Here is a 20504-nt window from a genome sequence, read left to right as displayed (position 1 = left end):
AAAATGTCTACCCTCTTGGCGCGGTCCATTTGAAATTGTAGACAAAATTTCACCTGTCGCCTACAGAATCTGCATCCCCAAAGGAGAGCTGTCAGAAGAGAAATGGGTCCACATCAACCTGTTAAAAGTTGTCACCTCTGACACACTTTGCAGCTGATTGAGGAGCCAAAGGAAAGTCAAATAGGGGAGACATCTGCAGAATGCGAAAAATAAAAAAAGGAAAAGCAGAACGGAATAGGTAGGTCCATAGGTATATTCATCGAACAGGAAGTACTTTTCTTTAGTTTTATTGCAAAAATATGTGATGAAACTATGGTGTATAAGTCAATCATGTCTTTGTGTTGTTAAGTAAGTCATTGTATGCCTTGTCCCACTGATGTCAACCTTCCGGGAAGACAGTCAGTGAAAGTGTCTAAAACCTGTTTTTATACATCTCCTATTAGACCGATGAGGACTTCCCTGGGGTCCCAGAAGGGGAAGGAAGGAAAATGGGTGTTGCTCCACACTCTCCGATGAAAGACGGAGGGAGGATTGTGGCGTACCACACCGTGATGAAAGAAGAACTCCACCTGATGAACCCCACTTTGCCCTACTCTCCCTCAACAAGAAGTCCCGGCAAAAAAGGGGGGCCGGCAGATTCTGTGAGCTACACTTACCAGCCCAGTGGAACACCCCTGCACCACCAAACTGCATTTTCAGCAGTTACAAGAAGAATGGCTGCACTGGCTCTGCTGAGCACTATTCCCTTGCTTCACAAATGCATTTTTAGCAGTGACCAAAAATAATGGCTGTGCTGGCTCTGCGGAGCACATATGGAGTAAGATGGAACATAGAACACCCCAAGAATGGCTGCAGTTATTTTCTTCATCTGCACCAAAAAGAAGAATTCAAAGGCAGACTGGCGGAGCGCTGCTATGCTGTCAGCTCAAGATTTCAAACTGCCAAAGAAAATATGCCACGTAAAATGACTGTGCACTGGTGCTATCTGCTTTTTTAACCTCACCCAGCTTGGGTTTTAGTAAAACACAGCCATATTCATCCATATTCAGGGTGTACACCAGCAAATGGGGGCATTTCTCACTGAATGGCATGTTGTGTCAAGCAAAAGCTGTGAAAGAGCAGAGAAATGTGTTTCAGGGCATACATCAAGCGTTTACTCTTGTAACAAAGTAACACTGGCAACATTCCTCACAAGAAGCTTTCTCTCTCCCTTTGCTTATGTCAGCGTCAAAGAATCCTTTTTTGAACAGATTCCTGTGTATTAGAAATTGACCTGAGCTATGGAAATGTTCAGAATAAAGATGCGAGGAAAATCGCATTTGGAAATGACCAGGGAAAGTAAAATGAAACCGTGTTGCACTGCCCTGCAAAGCATTGAGTGGCTATTGTACAAGCTCAATGGAAAGAATCCTGTAACATGCCCTGGAACAAAACTATATATGTTGGGAAGAAAAGCTGTCAAAATATAAGTAAATTGTAGTCTATTTTTCCCCGCAAAAAGAACATCAACATCCTGGCTAGGCCCAGAAATTGCTATCAGATCTGTTTTTGGCATGGAAGGCACTTCTAAATGTACCAGCCCCATGGGAAAGGAAGTTCCTTTACCACATGAAAGGTCTAAGGTGTGGGAATTTGCAACCTTGTCAGACTTCCTGGCATTTCTGCAGCAAGGGACAATGGATCAGAGGAATTGGCCTTGTCACAGGCAAGTTTGAATTCCTTGTGACACCTCTCTTCATCTGCATCTGCCAGAATCAAAGGGTGCTATGGTAACCCTGCTGCCCAGAACTGACACAGTGGGGGTGTGATGACTGGGGAAATCTTAAGGACCGCCCTCCAATGACAGATGCCATCCATTTGATTTAAAAGACTTTTACATCAAAGTATTTATGTCAGCAATCTAAAGAAGCAGTAATGTAAAATGTTGACAGCTTGATGTAATTTTTGTGCCATTAAAATTAGGCTATGTGTGTTATCCGGGCCTGTGGGAGACGCAAACAGCATAATGTGTAATTTCTGGGGAAAGCGTACATGCAACAGTTATGAAATTTAAATGCAAATATACCTGACACTGTTAGGCTCATGTGCATCTATTTGTATGATGTTTGATAAAATAGTGTCCATAGAAATTGGGAAAGAATGCCAGGAGAACAAAGCAATATCCCACAAACTTAGCATTTGGACAGAAATGTTCCTTGTGAAATATGGTATTTGCCTATCTAATTTTTATAAAGGTGACGTTTATAAAAATGAGCATTTTGTGTCATAACTGATTTTGGCAAAAGTAACTGTGGTATAACAAAGCACCTCATAAAAACACACGCACCAAAACTGAGTCTGATTTTAGATGTATGTCTAGCTTAGTTCAGCCCACATAGTAAAAATCCTCTGATGTCATCCGGCCCATATAGGAGAGGACATTCAGAATTCAGGACATTCAAAAAATCCAAGATTCAAAAATCCAACTCAATATCCAGAGATCCAGACATTCTACATTCACCCTGCAAGACTCCAGACTCCAGTGCCTGGCTAGAGGCAGCAGATCCAGGCAGAACCTCTTATCCAGGCAGAACCACTCTCCAGAATTAAACCCCTACAAAAATCCCAACAATTCAGGGAGAAAGGGGGTAAAGCTGCTGAACCCTTTTGAGACTATCCAGCGACCAGACCTGCTTTGCCCAGCTGATGCACCCCGTTGTCCACTGAGACCAGACCCTGGTTGCCCCGCTGTGTCCCTAGAGGAGAGCCCAGCTGTTGCCCAAGTGACCAGATTCTTGTTCTGTCTGTCCAAAGACCCGGCTGGCTGTCCAAACTTTACCATTCAAGTGGTCTTTGTAAGTATTACCCTTCCCTAGTAACCAAAAAGCTGCATCCCTTGCTTTGTTACCTTGCAATTTGTCCAACCCCATAAGAAACCCTATAAGAAGCCCTATAAATATTCTAGTAAATTCTTAAATTGTCAGAATCCCCTGTGTATCCTGCCCTTAGGAAAATCTGTGTTCATCTCCATGTGTTAGCGCCATTCTTTCCCAATCATTTCAGTCTGTTGTATACTATTTGGAATAAATTAATTAATTTCCATATAAAGAGGTACATGGCGTGAATGGGTTAAAATTGCAAATTAAACTTTTCGTGGACAGTGTTCTTCATTGATAATCTAGCCACTAAAGCGTAGTCTCAGTAGAACCTTTCATTTTCCTCTTAAAACCGATTTCGCCCGTGTAACTGCTTTCATCATAAAAAACGCTTTACTTTTCCTACAAGAATCCCATACTGTCCCTATCCAGAGTCACCCTGTCACTTTAGTAGCATACCTGTTATGTGCTTTTGTACCTTAGCATTCAAACCGATTTCCGATTATGTTTGTTTAGTTCATTTTCCAAGCTGCTTTGCTATTTTAAACCTGTGAAACGAAGCAATTGCAATTTTGCCACATGTGATTCTTGCTGCACTGTGTTTTTCCTTCCAAAGTCGATTTTCTACACTGTATGCCCGCTGTTTAATACATTGCCTTGTAGCTTGCGAGTTTTCTTGCCTCGTTAGCATAGTCACACATATACCTGCCTTATTCATTCAACCCCACATGTAAAATCACCATTCAGTAATTCTGAGTGCCATTTTGCTCGTTTTTCAAGGGAGATCAATCCGATTTTGGGCTCCCATTCATGGTTGGTAGGTCAGATTTTCATTCCAATTTTTCCTAGTATAGCTGACTCCTTGCTACTCCTCTCCACCCACACAAAACTTGGTTAAAACGGGTTTGAGGGAGTGTTGCAGGGGGAGTGGTGCCATTTGAAAGCACTATCCCAAAGTAACCTTGCTTTCTTTCAATTGTGCATTGTGTATCTTATGGTAGAAGTTTAAACTAAGTGTATCCTATCATTTTATTGTGTCATTATCACCACACTGGTGATTGCTGCCCTATATTGAATGTGTTTGATTTTATTAAAAATTAAATATAAATACATTTTTCATTATCACACACCGGCCTGGTTCATGGTCCAATGCAACACGGGGTGTACGTTAAGGAATGTGTGAGACGGGTTGAATGCCTTCTCAAAATTTTAATCAGAGTGAAAGAAACATAAAAGCATCTTTAAAATCCTTAAAAAAGCGAATCAACCAACTGGGGCTCTTGGGGGGGTCCCTTGCAACCCATGAATTTTGTTTTTAATAGAAGGTTAAAATGGTGCATTATTCAGCAAACTTTCTGATAAAAATTGGGTAACAAACCAAACAGTTTGCAATTGGTTTTGCATCATAACTCCATTCCAAAAATGCAATAGATGCCGGTCACCAACAATTCACAGCAGCATTTTCCAATGCATTTTCATGATGCCTTCATCCATAATATATCCCAGCATAAAAACATGTTCACACTGGCTGTGCCCATACATTTCCATGCTGAATGCACCGATATATGGCATACTTCCTATATAAGAGCATATTGATATATGCTTTGCACATAATTCCAGTAATGATACCATAGTAAACATGTCCACCCTTGCTCTGCATAAACCTGTTGGATGTGCCTTTACAAATGCCATGCCACAGTAAGAACACATGTCCACTTGGCTGCACTATGTACTCTAGCCTAGACATGTACTAACACGTGTAATGATTGCTTTATCCTTGATGCCTAATAAAAACTGCCATGCCACAGTATGACAAAGCTAGACTGGCTGCACCAAAATGCCTGTCTAGCCAAGTAATAATACATACTATGCTTGGTTTATTATAGATGCCCAATAAAACATGTCATGCCACAGTAAGAAAGGGCTATACTGGCACCAAAATTCCTGTCTAGCCAATTAATGAGCTATATCGTAACCAATTGTTCCTTGACATTTACCAGGGTCATCTCCTTTGAGGTAGAATATGGTATGCTGGCTCTGGGGACAGCATTCTACGCAAGTGGACTCCAAGTGTCAAAAAACAGCCAGGTGCTTGCCACCTGTACACAACAGTCTGCTACCCTTCCTTACTGTTGTACTCTGAGCACAGGGCAATTGTCCCAGTATTGTCATTCCAATGGCAGATAAATGCTGCTAGGCCTGATGTTGGGGCAAGGGAATAAACATCAGTACTTATGGAATTTGGCAATGCCTGCTACTGGGTATGTAAAATATGTCATACATCTAATTAAGCATGTGGTAATTGACCACACATGCTGCTAGGCATATGTTAAATGGAAATAGTTGATAGCACAACAACACAAACAAAAAAAGATCACATGTTAATCAAACAATACATTTTCACCAAATAATTGTACCCATACGATTGCATTAAAAATATTGCATTTACATTATCTGATATTTATCAATACACACACATTAAAAACCATTGTTTGGCTTTCTTTTAAAGCATGCAAACACAATAAACACAAAACAATGAAATGACTCACATCAGTGCAATAATGCAAACAAGTGCAATATAGAACAATAAAGTGCTTCAAAAAGGGGTTAAAAAGTGTGCAAATCAGCAATAAATCTAGAAATGGCAACCCAATGTTTATTTCCAATTTAAATACAGTGAGACCCTACTTTTTAGAGGCACTATTCAATGAATTATGCAGTTGTTCGTAACATCCTTTGTACATTATACAGGCTCAGAATGCCACCGTAGCCATTCTAATGTAGGTCCCACTGGAACAATAATATGCAAAATACCTGGAATGTTTGCTTTCCAACAGGAAAATATGGTGACACAACATGTTTCAGCCGATAGCCAGGAGGTCCGCCCATCGTCTGCCTCCTCCTCATATGTATAGAGCGGCCTTCATCAGGACGGGATGACTCTCTTCACAGCCCCCAAGCAACTATTGCAAAATATTGAAAACCCACTCTTTGTATAATAAAAATAAAAAAAGGGCTGCATCAAGTTTTTTTAACTGATATGTGGTGAGACAAACTGGTGAATTACAAGTAAAATACTGGTATTGCGCTAACCTTAATACTTATTTTTTAAAAGCAGACTCAGCAGTAAATCCTTGCGCATCAGATGCTTTCACTAGATGCATGCGGCTTGCCTGAAAAAATCAAGACACATAAATATGTACTCCGCATCAACCATTATGTTTACCTCTTTGTCTTAAATAAAATTAGATCTAAAAGTCTGACCTTTAATGCACACCCAGTGTGCGGTCTTTTGACAATCAGGTGCAAATAGCTCAAATATCTTCCTAAGTGGAGTCTTCTTATGAATGGAGGCCGTCACGGTTCTGTTGAAAAAGTTACAAGATGAGCCTAAACCTTATTTTATGATGTGGCCAAAAATATCATGAAGCATGAGAATGCCAATTGCAACTGCGTCTCAAAACATACCATTCGTGACTACTTTCCATAAAGGCAGACAGACACCAATAGGATATATAAAATTACAGTCTCAATGTTCTTTAAAATGCAACATTTGCCTCTCATTTTTCTCAAAATACCTTGGGGGTGCACCAAAATCCATGTAAAGTTTTTTTTTTTCAACCCTATCTCTCGTTCAATGTTCTGTGAATGCTAAAATTTGCCACGAATTTCTGAAAGATTCTGTGTGAGAGAACCCTCCAAAACCCTATAAAGTTGTCTTTGCAATTTACCAAACATTAGCCTATACTATTCTAATAGGCCTTGAATTTCACTGTTTGCCACTAATACCCCCCAAAGGTCCTTCAAGTGACCCACAACCCCCCAAAACAGCTGTGTTTAAAATATAGGTAGTTTCAACTAATATACTTGTGTTTTGAAATGTTATATTTTTCACCACTTTTCAAAGCAATTCTGCGGGCCTACATCTAACCACCTTGTAAAATTGTAATTTATATTTGCCAGTCATTTTCTGAACATTTCTTTGTAGAGAACCCATAAACCATATGATTTTATAACATATCCAATCTTCACCATTGCTGGTGAATGTGTGTACTTTAATGGTAGCACCCAATTCCAGGGAAAGGAGGGCTGGAAAAAGGGAATCCATTATCACCAAGTGCAGTAGTTTAATTCTAAAAGCTGTAATGAGGCAGTAGGGGGTTAACGGGGCTGGAAGTTCTACCAGCCCGTTAACCCCCTACCGCCAGGGTCGCAATGACCCCCAATGTGTTCAAAATGCTGTGATTTTAAAACTAGAATGTCATGAACTTTCCTGGGGCACACCCCTCTCACCTGAACTCCGACAATGATTTATTATTTTGATAATGAAAGTACTAGAAACAGGCTTAACGTGGAGCTGTGGCTCTGCCCAGTTGATCCAGAGACGAGGCGCCCTTCCATCCCCCAGAGAGAGGTTATGCTGCCAAAGTCACAGGCAGACACACTGTGCCGATAACAGTTAATTGAGTGCAGCTGCACAGTTTGGAGGAGCTGGGAAAGGAATGTTTGTTGCAGGGAGGAAGGGTACGGAAGTTCCTTTTGAAGGTTGAATTCATGTGACCAGGGCATGGGGTTTTGGGATGCCAAGAAGCCTGGTGAAGATTTAGAGCACTACTGCCCTCACATGAAGAGCAGTCATTCTATTTGAACTGTAGGTGTTGCGCTCCAGGGACCAATAAATAAGCAAAATTTAAACGTAAGAGTGATGCCCCGATCACGTCATTCATGGGCACTGATATAAGGGGGGGGGAATGTGCAAGGATTGCACCACGATTTGCGACGGGAGGAGCAGAGTTGATGCCAATAAAAGTTTCTACAAGGACAGGGAGCTGTCTGTGCATTCAACAGCATCTTGTATAATGGGGAGGCTCATTGTATTATCCAAGTTGAGTTGACCATGATATTCACACTTTGATGAGGCTCCCATGAAGGGGTGCCAATCATGTGATAGTAAGGAAGATTTACTTGTTACAGAAATATATTGCGGTAATAATGTACATGGTAGTTAATCAACTCCTAAGTTTCTCAATGACGATGTAGTAGGTCACGTGTTTAGGGGAATGTGTTTTAGATAATGTGTGACCAATAGGGTAATGGACTACAGGGGATAATTAGATTTGTATATAGGTATTAGCCAATTGGGAGTCATGTTATAATCTTTACTATACAGAGTTCTGTTCATTTGCGGTGTTCTGCTATAAAAGCTGTAACCTCTTTGGGCTGAGCAAGCTCAGTGTGTTCTATGGGACCCTTTGATACTTTTTGCATGTGATAAACTTCGTTTTCCTTGCAAATGGTGAATCAATTATTTGGCATTTTTAGAATTTTTTATCATTCGGGTTTTGGGTCATTCCCCTACAAAGATGATGTGGGGCCATCCCATAAATTAATTTCTGGATCAAATTCCTTGCTGGAACCAGCAGCCAATGCATTTGTTTCAGTGCAGGAGTGATATGAGCCTGATATTCATTATGGTTCTTCGAGTGTTCTTTTGGTTAACTTGTAATTTATTACCTAGAATCAGATTAGAGTAAAGTGAATTGCAATAGTCACATTTTTGACAATGGATGGCCGAAGCAATTACAATGAGAGGTTTTGTCATGGTGCGTGCTCCAAAAACCCTGGAACTGATGGGCCCACCCCATTCATTTACACCCAATAGGGCTTATCAAGCCCCAAAGGAGCGTCCCAGAACCTCCTGGACTCAGTCCTGGCGGCGTTGGCGCCAGGCTCATAAGATGGTTTGATCCATATGGACTACTTACTCAGCCTAGTCAGGTTGAGCCTTTCTGCATATCCAGGGCGTGACCGAGGGACTACTTTACCTGAAAGGCAGCGTGTGGTAAAGGGACTACTTGCCTGGAACTACTTGCAAGGGTATTTAAGCCACACCCTGCAGGCAGAACATGCTTCACGTTATTCTGCACTCCTGCTCTGTCCTCCAGCTTCTACAGCCACGCCCGTCTCTGAGATTTCCATCCATTGGTGCCTGAAAGAAGAAAGAGAGAAGAACATGTGTTAATACAGCGACAAAGGCCTTACCTGCAATTCTCATTCATCGGTCTCGCCTTCAGCTGATCTTCGGATCACCGTCCTTGTTGGGAAGAGGGCATCCACACAGGCCTCCAATACTCACACGCGCATCTGTATTCCTCCAGAATACGTCGGAGCAGTTCTTCCATCCATCATCCTGGATGACGAACAAACAAACGAACAATTATTCAGCCAGCCATCCAGCGCCACTCACCCGCACTAATACTCACCTGGAGATAACCTGCCCAGCATCCTAGGAGAGTCAAATCTTCATCCAAACCTCCATATGAATCCGCACCTGCAAGAAAGACAAAACACGTTTAAACCTTGGGAAATAAAGACATTGAGCACCTATACCAAGCATCCATTGGCATAGAGACTTACCTGCTTAATCCAGATATTCCAGACAACGCAACAGCCACTCTGGACCAGTGAAGTAACTGTGTCCGGGGAAAGACTGAGCTTACTGCGCCCCTGCTGAAAGTCAAGCAGGATGGAGAGCCAACCTCACAAAACCCAAAGGTGAGCCAGAGGAGGAGTTGGGCATCAGGAGGTTGAAGGAGGTGGGACCAATCCAGCCCCACTCAAAAGCTAATATCTTGTGTCAACATTGCAGACAAACGCCTCCTGGGGTGATAACAGGGAGAGGACATCATCATACCACCAGAGCTATGCCAGTGCAGACATCATTCGTATGCTACGTGCTACGCCCCCGTGAAGACCAGGTGAGCGAGACAGTTTTTGGGAAAGGAAAGGATGAATGTCTCTTAATCACCAAATATAGTAAAAGGCGGAACTAACGATCTGATTAATTTGGACAGAAAAAATCCATAAAAAATTACAAAAAATACCCAGGGACTTGACCTTGTTGTGTAATGGAAGGGGACTTGGGTCAAAGTTAAAGGAAGAAGGGAATAGGTAGAAAGACTAAGATAAGGAATAAGGAAGAACCAAGAGTAGTTAAAACTTCAAAGTATTGAGGCCTAGTCAGATGGTGCACATCCAAGATTTAACCAGGGACAAGATATTGGAGAGAGTAGCATGACCATCTAAACATTTCCAGTAATTGTAAAGAAATGCTCAGTACCGGCAGCATAAAAATAAGAGCGGACATCCAGGTCAAAGAGGGTGTTAAATGTGATTTTAACAAATAAATAAATAATTTTTACAAAACCCAGAACAATGAGTTGGGAGGCCCCCCCAAGCACTCTGTTTCCTCATGTTTAAAATTCCACCCCAAACCACTCGACACCAGGTTGAACCCCTTACCCAAAATATATCTGTTTTAAAAAATGTGTTTTGTTTTTGTTTTTTATTTGTACAAACATATTTTTTTATTTTGTATTCATTATAATCATTGGATACCCAAAGAGGGTTGTGCAGTGGCTTACCATAAGTACTAAAAGCAAGGGGGACATGGTTAAACCCTTTGGAACACTAATACTGTTTTCCACAAAAGCTGTGGCAATGTCATCCAGGGTAAGACAGTACCGATGACCAATTATAAAAGACGTAATCCAGTGGAAGGCAGAGTATGACACTCTGGTCACATATAGCAGTCTCTGAAGGATGATATTGTGGTCCAAGGTGTCAAAAGCCACTGACAGGTTCTAACCCGATTATCAGGGAAGTTCTATGTCTTTCCAAAGACCCTAATGTCAAGATCAGTTTCGATACCGCGTAAGGGTCAGAAACCAGACAGATAAATGACAAGGCAGCTAATAATTACAACATAATCTTGAAGTTGGGAGACCATCACCTTCTCCAGAACCTTCATAGGGGGAGGGCAATTGGCGATGGGGTGGTAATTGATAGATGAATCCAGGTCCAAAGTTGACATCTTGAGAAGGGGATGATCCAAGAATATTTCATGGCTGGTGGAATGTAAGTGAATCCAATGAAAAGTTAATAAAGTTCACCAAAAATGAAAGAATGATTTTAAGTGAGTGAAGGATCAGATAAACTGGACTAATGTTGCCTGGCCATTTAGTGGGACATATAGATGAGTCTATCAAGAGAATGGAATCGGGAGAGACTGGACAAGAATCAAAATTCAGGGGTGGCTGCAGTATGAACAGGGCTCAGAGGAGCTGGATCAGAACTACATGAGTTGACAATTCCCTGGCAAAATTAATTAATTTTAGAGTCCAAAGAATTAAGATGGCTTGCAAACAGTCAGCCGATGTTGTTGAACTTTAGGCAAAGGCTTATTTTCTAATGACTGGAAAGCATGAAAACTGGCTTTTTGAGACTGACCTGCCTGACTCATTTCGGTAGAGAAAAACGCTCTCCTGGCAGCAGTCATTTGTAGTTAGTATTCCCTTCTAATGGCAGTTAAATCTAAGTGATAAGAGGTTGGTTTATTTATTTTTCACTTATGCCAGATCTTCCTGACAACGAATCATAACTTCCTTAGATCTGGAGTATACCAAAGTTGTCTAAATTGCCCAAAGTGTATCTAGACAGTCGTCAAATGTGCTTGGGTGTCAACTATCTCAGAAAAAGTGGGGTTAAGAAAGTCAAGTTGATGAGACAATTCCTAATTTAGTGGAGTTGATGCAAACGTGATAAATAAAATAGGTACATATTTCTCAGGTTTAATAAGAGAAAGCTGGCACCATTTATTAGTGGTAGCAGAGCAGCCAGTCAAAGAACGAGAATCTGAAATGGGAAGGGAAAAGTTTAAACTTTTATTGGCGTTCAGTCAAGGGCTGCGGACAACACAAGTGTTGATTGTGAGATTCTTTGTAAGAATCCAATCACTTTGGTAGCCCTTAATATGTTTTAATCACTGAGGTTCAACAAAGTGACAGCATATCAATCTTGTTTATCATCCACTGAAATATTAAAAACACCTGTAATCAGATACTTATTAAAGGAGGCGCTTATAGAGAGCAAAACATCACTGAATTGTTCCATGAAAAATAATTAGTGACATTGGTGGGACGATAAAGTACTAAAATAGTCCTTGTCTCTACTAGGGAATAATTTAATTTACATTCTAAGAGTTCACAGGAAGGTAGGGTGGAAAAGATGGATTGTCATAACTTAAGGGAATTCTTAAAGATAATGTCCAGCCCCCCCTTCTTTTACTAGTTCTGTCCATGGAAAAAGATAATAACATAGAGAGGTTGCCATTAGTTAGGCGGGCCGGAAGAATCTGTAAATCAGGTTTCCATAAAAAAAGCATGTCACAATTTGAGCCCAAAATAAAATCAGATATGGTGGAGTCATGAACAGGCATTAAAAGCAGTTAAGGTGAGAACCCTGAAAATATAGTTCATAGTGGGTTGTAATTGGATGGGCTCAAAACTTAAGTGTTGGTGAAAAAAGGAAGGCAAAATGAATAGGATTTTGGTCAGATCACTAATGTAGTGCAATATGATTTGATCAAAGTATTGTTGGGATAGGGGTAAAGAATATTGCTGAAGCAGTTTTAACTCAGAGACAGTATTAGCAATGTTAAGCATGTGGCAATAGGAGGATAACAGATAGAAGAGAAATGCTAAATTGAAGCTGCACTACTTACACATAAAAATGTTAAGGCCAGGGAATAAAAGAAAAGGGATCACCTTCCCCCCTCCCCTGTTGTTAGCTCTCCATTCTCTTGTCTCCCTATTCCCCTCACCATGTTCTTCTCCCAAGATTGTCAAGCACTATGTTGCTTCTCAAAGCGAGACCTGCGCTCAATAAATATCCTAATAATAGTACAAAATAATAATAAAAGTTATTGCGCAGTGGTTGTGAAAGCTCCAAATGCTGCTATGTTTGTGCCTGAGGCATGAGGGGCACACTGGTCTGGGCATGATACAAGGTAGTAGTTGTGTGGTGGAATAGAGTTTGTGGTATGGGAGCGAGACTCACCTGTGAGTGCCTTTTACTTGCTTGTCCTGGGCACCATATTGCCAGAAACATATTGTATGCAGACAAATGCCCACTATTCATTGTTATCAAAACACCTGCTGGCATACATTCTAAACTATCTAGTCCTCTGGTGGAACTCAACGAATTCCCAAAAAATGTCACAAAAGACAGTTGGAGTTTTTATGGATTTCTTGAGGAATTCTCTCTTGAACCTGCAGGCATTTACTGACCCCTAGAAAGAGCGGAGTTTCATTGACTTTCACCCTGCACCAGACACATCTCAAACCAACTTGCAGGTATACCTCAACCATTGCCTCACAAACAATTGGTTTATGAGAGAGGAAACAAATCTCCAGAGGCAGGATTAGCAGTTCAGAAGGTACAAAAGGTGCTTTGTCTCAGTACCTGGTTAAGTCTCACTAACAGAGAGAAAATGTAGAGGAGCAGTTACATGCCTCTGCAGGAAATCCCACCCCCCTACTGTCTATATGTTGCAAACCTGAGATTGTGCCATGCTTAAACCCAACAGTTTTGACAATTCCACGACGTATATTCGAAAGAAGGTATCCATTGAGACAACCCTATCAAATGTATTGCCGAAAAGACAATAATCTGAGGGATTAACTCCCTGAAGGAATATGAAAAGAGAGAAAGAGGAGCTGGTGACATCACGAAAGAAGAGTGTGACGCCTGGAGAATACTGTCAGAAGAAGAATACATGGACCATACAGAAACTGATGAGGAGGTTAAGAATCAAGTAAACTTTCATATTTGAAAAGAAGATTGCACGTGTGAGAAGTACTGCAGAAAATGCAAGCCATTCAATAACTGTAGAGATGCTCTAACGCAAGTAGATTAAGTAATCTTATACGCTGGCTATAATTAGTGAATAGATTGCAGGCGAAGCCGCCATTGCATAGAAGCTGGACATCAGTGTCATGAATTTAGTACGCTAGGACCCATGTAGAGGAAAGCTGAGAGCTGTGTCGCAGCACGTATTAGCTGATATCGTGGAAGAGTCTGGAAGGGCTGCCTGGCCTGTTGTCAAAGCTGAGCCAAGGCCGTTTATCTATTCTTGAAGGCGGTGAACGTGAGATGCTGAATCATCCCTTGTTAAGGTGCAAGGAAAGAACACCATGCGTGCCAAGTTTTATTTATTTAAGACATTTAAATGCTGCAAAATGGACCAAATCGTGGTCTCCTGTCAAATGAGCCAAGGATGGAAACAGAGCTGATAGTGGAGTTCTAGAATAATGATAGTGCGTGCTCGCACTCCCACATATTCCCAGAGACAAGGATACTTTTGCAAGCTCAAGTTCAAAGACAATCTTCATGGTAGAAGGCATGGGTGATGAGAGATCTTGGGCTAATTGGGTGGGGAGGTACAGTCAAGTTCACCTCCTGGCTCCGGGGTCTGAGCTTACGTGCTGCTAAGTGATCCGAATGTTCCAGAAGGGCACACGCGTGCCAACCAAATGTAGAGGGACATATAATGAAGGGCCTTATAGTTTGAAGACCAATGATATACTGTGTACTTAATAGTATTGAAGATTAAATGTTTTAAGAGGTTCGCATAAGTTGTCCACCGGATAGTAGATATCAAATCACAATCCAACCCCTTATAGAAAGTATACTTAGATGTTCCCCTTGAGCGTATCACAATCCCAAGAAGGTTTTTGTTATTTGCCATGTAGTGTGACGTCACCTCTGACACATTTTATGTATAAAGTCTATGTTTTTGATGAGATGCGCTTAGATACTCGAGGGAAAGTCTGTTTATGCCTTTTGTAACTCCCTGTTTTAGATACTTGTTAATAAAACAGCAACCTTTGCCATCTTCTTGAGTTGGTTTGATTATTTGGTGTCAGAGTTATTCTGCAAACACATCCATTGCATGCACGTTACCTAAAGGGTCCTGCACTCAGAAATGTTCTTCTCTAATGACAATGTTCACCCTGGCCAAACAGTACTGGCGACTGGCAAATATTTTAATTGAAGGGGTGTAAATATTTCCCAGAAATATTCCAGAGGGACCAGACGAGGTGGCCAGAACCAACCAATCGAGGTTCAGGAGGATGTTTCTCCAATTGTTTTTTGTAATATTGTATGAAAATGGTGCTTCATACAGTACACTTTCTGTGAACAACTCTGTAAAAATCCAGATAGTTTGCAATTAGTTTTGTAGGATAACTCCAATTGAAAAAAAAATGAAATAGATGCAATTCACTAACATGGCAGAGGAACATTTCCATGATGCCTTCGCCTATAATATATGGCAGTATAAAAACATGTTCACACTGGCTGTGCCCATACAATTCCATGCTTGCTGCACCAGAATTCCTATAAAAGAACATACTCTTTGTACATTATGCCAGTAACTATACTATAAGAAAACATGTCTACACTGGCTCTGCCAATATATGGCAGTATCCCCACATAAGAACATACTCCTGTTGGCTTTGCCTTTAAAAATGCCATGCCACAATAAGAAAACATGTTCAAATTGGCTGCAAAATGTAGTGCAGTCTAGACATGTTATAACACTTATCAAGTTAGCTTTATCCTTGATGCCTAGTAGAAAATGCCATTCAACAGTAAGAAATAGCTAGACTGGCTGCAACAAAATGCAGATCCACATTACAGCAACTTGGTCCAGTGGAATTACTGCCAGATTACAAGTGGTGGTATGGCGGTGTGACCCCATGGAGAGTTCAGCGGAATTACTGCTGGCGATAATTCTGTCAATTTAGCCAATTTCTACTAGTAAGAGAGTTGCCATGAATTACTACCGTTTTCCCCCCGCACCTCTAATGTCTGCACTCAGCAAATGCCAATGAAGAAAGATAGAAATTAGATATAAACTCTTCAGTTCACGTCCTCAATGTATAGTAACATTCCCGGGCTCTAACCAATTGTGTTTCCCGTGTGTACATTATTTTAGGATTTTACAGTTTATTCGGTGAAATCTATGGCCTTACTGTACACTACACAATATCACAAAACACATTCTATTTTCCATCAGATGTCCCCAAGGCACTCCTGTGAAGCAGAACTGCTTCATAATGGTTTTTTTGTCTTCCCACATCAAGCAAAGCTGAGCTCCTTCCCTAAGCCCCCGCTCCTTTCTACCTTGAGGCGTCCTTTTAACGAGCTGCCTGCAGTCAGTCCTGCCTTGAATGCATGTTGTTTTTTGGTAAATTACTTCCAGAAAATAGGTGCAGGTCTTTTCAAATGCCAGGCTCGTAGATCATCACAGTGAGCAGGGAAGGAGGTGAAAGGTTGCTTTTCATCTGTGAAGCCTTTGTTATAAACGCCCGGCTCATTACTATACATGTGTTTAATCAGTCGGTAAAAAAGGCCTTTTGGGGACAGCAGACCCTGAAACGTACAACACAAAAACAAACCTGAATGTGGAGTGAGTAACTCATAATTCATGGTCACAGTTTCGTACATTTCATTCAATGGACATAAAAAACAACGGTACTTAATCTCACCATCATTAATGCCTTTTTCCAAATAAAGATTGTTCCACGCAAAACGTGCAAAAGTGCCTGAGTCACAGATATAGTATTAGCCACATTAAAAATAAAAATGCAGGTCTAAATTGGTACAAATTAGCACTTTTATTTAAAGGGGTACTATCCTGTTCTTCCACATTAATTTATATTGCAAGAAAACTAACACAAGATGACTTAATGTCTTCAAATCAGAAGGCCAAAAGACAAGGTTGTAAACCTCGTTCATATTCTTAGCTAATTGAAGCATTTCCCTGCTGGACTCCTAGTGGTCTAATAGAGCATGCACCTTGTGCAATTTAAATTACTTCCGGCCTTTGGATAATTAAGAGCACTTTTTTACCGGGTTCTAATGGGACATGTTTTACCCATGAAATTGCAGAGGTCTTTTCACTGTTCCACACATCTGAAACAATCAGTTGGGTTAGGGCGCCTTTGGATTGATTCAAGCACCAAGCAACAGGAGAAATTGATTACATTTCAAGAGGTCTTCTGCATATCTATGAATGAATTTGTGTGTACATTTAGTCGTATAAAAGACCTTGTACAATCAAACAAAAATATCTCAGAGAACATTCTTCATAAGATGTGTATAAAAAAATAGAAAAGCCATTTATAATAAATATTGGCTAAACATCAATTTCTTAAAAAATCCTAAGAACATATTCACAGAAGCATACCATATAATACAATATAATACTTTAAATTCAAACAGGTTCCATAAAAAATGTATCTTATAGGTTTTGAAAGGTACATTTGCCTATTCTATCGGAGTACTGAATTAGGTATTGATAGCGTAGTTTATCCAAACTCTTACACTCCACTGCTAAGTGTTTAAGAGATAGTCGCCACACATGCAATCATTTCTTGGTATTTTCCTTCTAGCACCTACTATTTCCAACGAATTCACAATGTTTAATTTAATTGCCATAAACCTATGCAATGTTACACGATGCGTGTATGTTTTGATATAGGCTGGAACATTAACACAGTTAATATACAAGACCACAAACCTATTACTCTTAACCAATGTAGCCAGGCTGGCTAGATTTTGTGCTCTGTCCCGAGTTTTCAGGATGTTTTTAACAGTTGACGGTGTCGGTCACACCTACACTGTTAATACCCCATTCTTCCTAGATCGTTTTTAAGCGGTTGTACCTTTGCCCCTCCATCCTAGTATATGCATCCTTGATCAGCTACTACAATGAACTATCACCCACATCAGGTATCTTCTTATAAAAACATAAGCACTTCTGATGGATGGTTGTATTACAGCTGTACAGGTTACATTCCAATCGAATATACTTTTCATATGCACACGTCTCCTAATCATTTTTGTTTCAAATATCTCCAATTGCCTCCTTTAATACCCTCCCCAGACTTCCACCCCATATATGAGTGATGGTTGCATTTTTGCTCCATATATCGACAGTAAGGTTTGCACCAAATAACCTCCGTGTGGTCCTGTCAATATATTAATAATACCAGCTGCCTGTTCTGCCTTCATAGTTAGCAACCTCCAATCCGTATTCCAGTGCAGTCGATCGTCAGTTACCACACCTAAATATTTATACGTCTTTACTTGTTCCACTAATTGCGATGATTCGATTTTCCAACCTGCAGACACCTACTACTACAGGCTTAACACCATTATTTTCGTTTTCATTATGTTAATGGTGAGTCCGTTTAGTTTGATATATTCTGCTAAAGCATCAAGCTTCCTCTGTAGTCCAGCCTACAAGTAATCTATCAATAAGAGGTAATTGGCGTAGCCACGCCGTGACACCGCCATATTGCCATACCTGATGAAACTGCTCCCTTCCCCATCTATTACTGCATGCATATCAGCCAATTATATATTAAATAGGCATGGCGCCAGAATACATCCTTGTTTGACTCCCTTCTGCATTGTTATCGAATTTGTAACCCTGCTTTTCTACCCGTGTGTTATAAAACTGCTGTATCATGTGTAAGAGGCCATCAGGAATTTTCCAACTTTTCCAACACTCAGGTTTTTTCAACAACCTTTCCCTAATCACTGTGTCAAAGGCTGCACTCAGATCAATGAAGGCTGTGTAGACTGGCAATTGACGTCTATTCCATGAATAATGAATAAGTTCACCTAGAGACCGTAAATTCAACAGTGTGCTTGATCCTTTCCAGAAGTTAGTCCGATTGAACGGAATCACTTTACAATCATCACACCATTGCAACAGCTGGTCAAGCAGGACTCTTGCAAACACGTTTGCAGGAATACTCAGCATTGCCGACACATTGCCAACGTATTACCGATGACAATAATGCGTTGGGGCAAATAATTGGCTCAAATCTTAATAAGGCATTGCTAGACCCATCTGGACCTGCAGCCCGTGAGGAATGACATTTTTGTTATGATCTCAATCCTTCTAGATTAATTTGACACTGTCAACCGTCCTCCTCATAATGATGGTGTTGCCCTAGATCAATGACTTCACCTAGATTAGTAGCAATATAGGATTCCCATTCAGCTGCTCCAACATCATTAGTCCATTTTGAAGGGCAATTTCTGTTGTTAATAATCCTCCAGAATTCTCTTTAATTCCTAGCCCAGGCTTGATTCAACAATTCCAACCATACTTGCTTATTTTGGTCTTTCAAATGTTTTCTTAGCAACTTTTTATATTGTACTTTTCTAGCTCCTATCGCCTTGCACAGCTCATAGTCCTGCTCCTGCAAGGTATTACTACCATAGCACTGCACCATATTTTTTATCTCATTCCTCAATAATTTCTTTTATAATTTAATTCTAATATCAAAACCATATCTCCTCTTTTTTGTTATGGTGTATTGCATGCTGTTGTCATTCCTTTTACTAGTTTGTGACACCTTTTTGAAATTCACCATACTTCTCTCAAATCTCTCTATATAATAACAAATTCGTCAACTCTCTGATGTTCCGTGACTTTAGAGAACAACTGCTAATTCTTGGTGAGCTACTAAATTTGCCCTTTCTAGCCTAAGTGTATTCCAGTGTACAGCATGCTCTTTCTCAAATGTCCTCTTTTCTAGGTTCATGAGGACACACAGCAGTAGATGGTCACTCTTTGTGCGACATCCAATGTCCATATCCACGATCCATGCACATGCTGATCATTTGTAAACATATAAGTGATCGTGGAGACACTACTGTTACCTCAACCTTTGCCTCAGTTTCTGCCTATTCCCAGTCTGATTTTCACTTGACATCAGATGTTTTGAGTTTAATATTGAACTATTCTGTTTGTCTTTTCTTTGGTTATTTTTGTACATTTTCACTTGATGGATACCTTGTTGCTTAGGTTGTTTAAGTTTAGATGGAAACTTCCCTACATTATCCTCTGTATTCCTAATGTCTATTGACAAGGTATCATCAGCCTCAGTCATATTATTAATTGCTTAGGTTAAATTACCTCTAGAGTTAATTGGTTTCTCTATAATACATTGCTTACACAATTTGAACCATTCCTTAATTCTTAAACATACCATTTTTATTTCATCCGTAAGGTTGTGGATTGTTGGTTAGTTGAAACACTATGAAAATACTGAAAACATTGATAAAAGGGACCGTGCAATTAAGGTTGCATACAAATATCTACTTTATTATTACTACAACAGACAGTTCTAGCACACTACAAAATACAACCCACACTGTCAAGGAACACAAAGGGCAGACAGTTTCACGAAGGAAAGGGATGTACTCTGGATACTGACAGGAGGGTAGTTGGTAAAGTAAACAGTCTTACAGTCTTACAGTTCAAGTTTGTTCGGCTCCAGCACCAAGGGAGCAAAGGGTTGTAACTGTCTCTAGAGACCTTCAGAGATGGACCAGCGGGGCAGAACTATAATGTACCTGGTGCTGAAGAAGTTCTTGGTGCTCAACAGCGTGAAGGCAGTTCCAGGGAGCTCTGCAGCCCTTGAGACAGAGTTAGTGGTGGGGGACTGCTGGAGGTACCAGGCAGCAGGCAGTTTGGCAAGCGAGGCTGGACAGATATCTGCAGGCTGTCTGGCGCTGTGGCTCGGGCCATGAATCATTGTCTATGTGCTGATTGGCGAAGCTGGAATGCTAGTCGAGGCAGCACGGATGGCTCTTGTGACTGCAGCATGACAACAGTCAGCGGGTCAGCCAGATGCAGTTCGAGGGCTTGACTGTCTTGAAAATGTCCTTAAAAGATAGACACTGGATGATGCTTGTGTGGCTCTCATCGTAGTTTCTTCGCAG

This window comes from Ambystoma mexicanum, chromosome 6q (assembly GCF_040938575.1).
Source record: "Ambystoma mexicanum isolate Mex_15411 chromosome 6q, UKY_AmexF1_1, whole genome shotgun sequence".
Taxonomy (NCBI): domain Eukaryota; kingdom Metazoa; phylum Chordata; class Amphibia; order Caudata; family Ambystomatidae; genus Ambystoma; species Ambystoma mexicanum.
The sequence above is the reverse complement of the archived record's forward strand: the minus strand, read 5'-3'. Positions refer to the sequence as shown.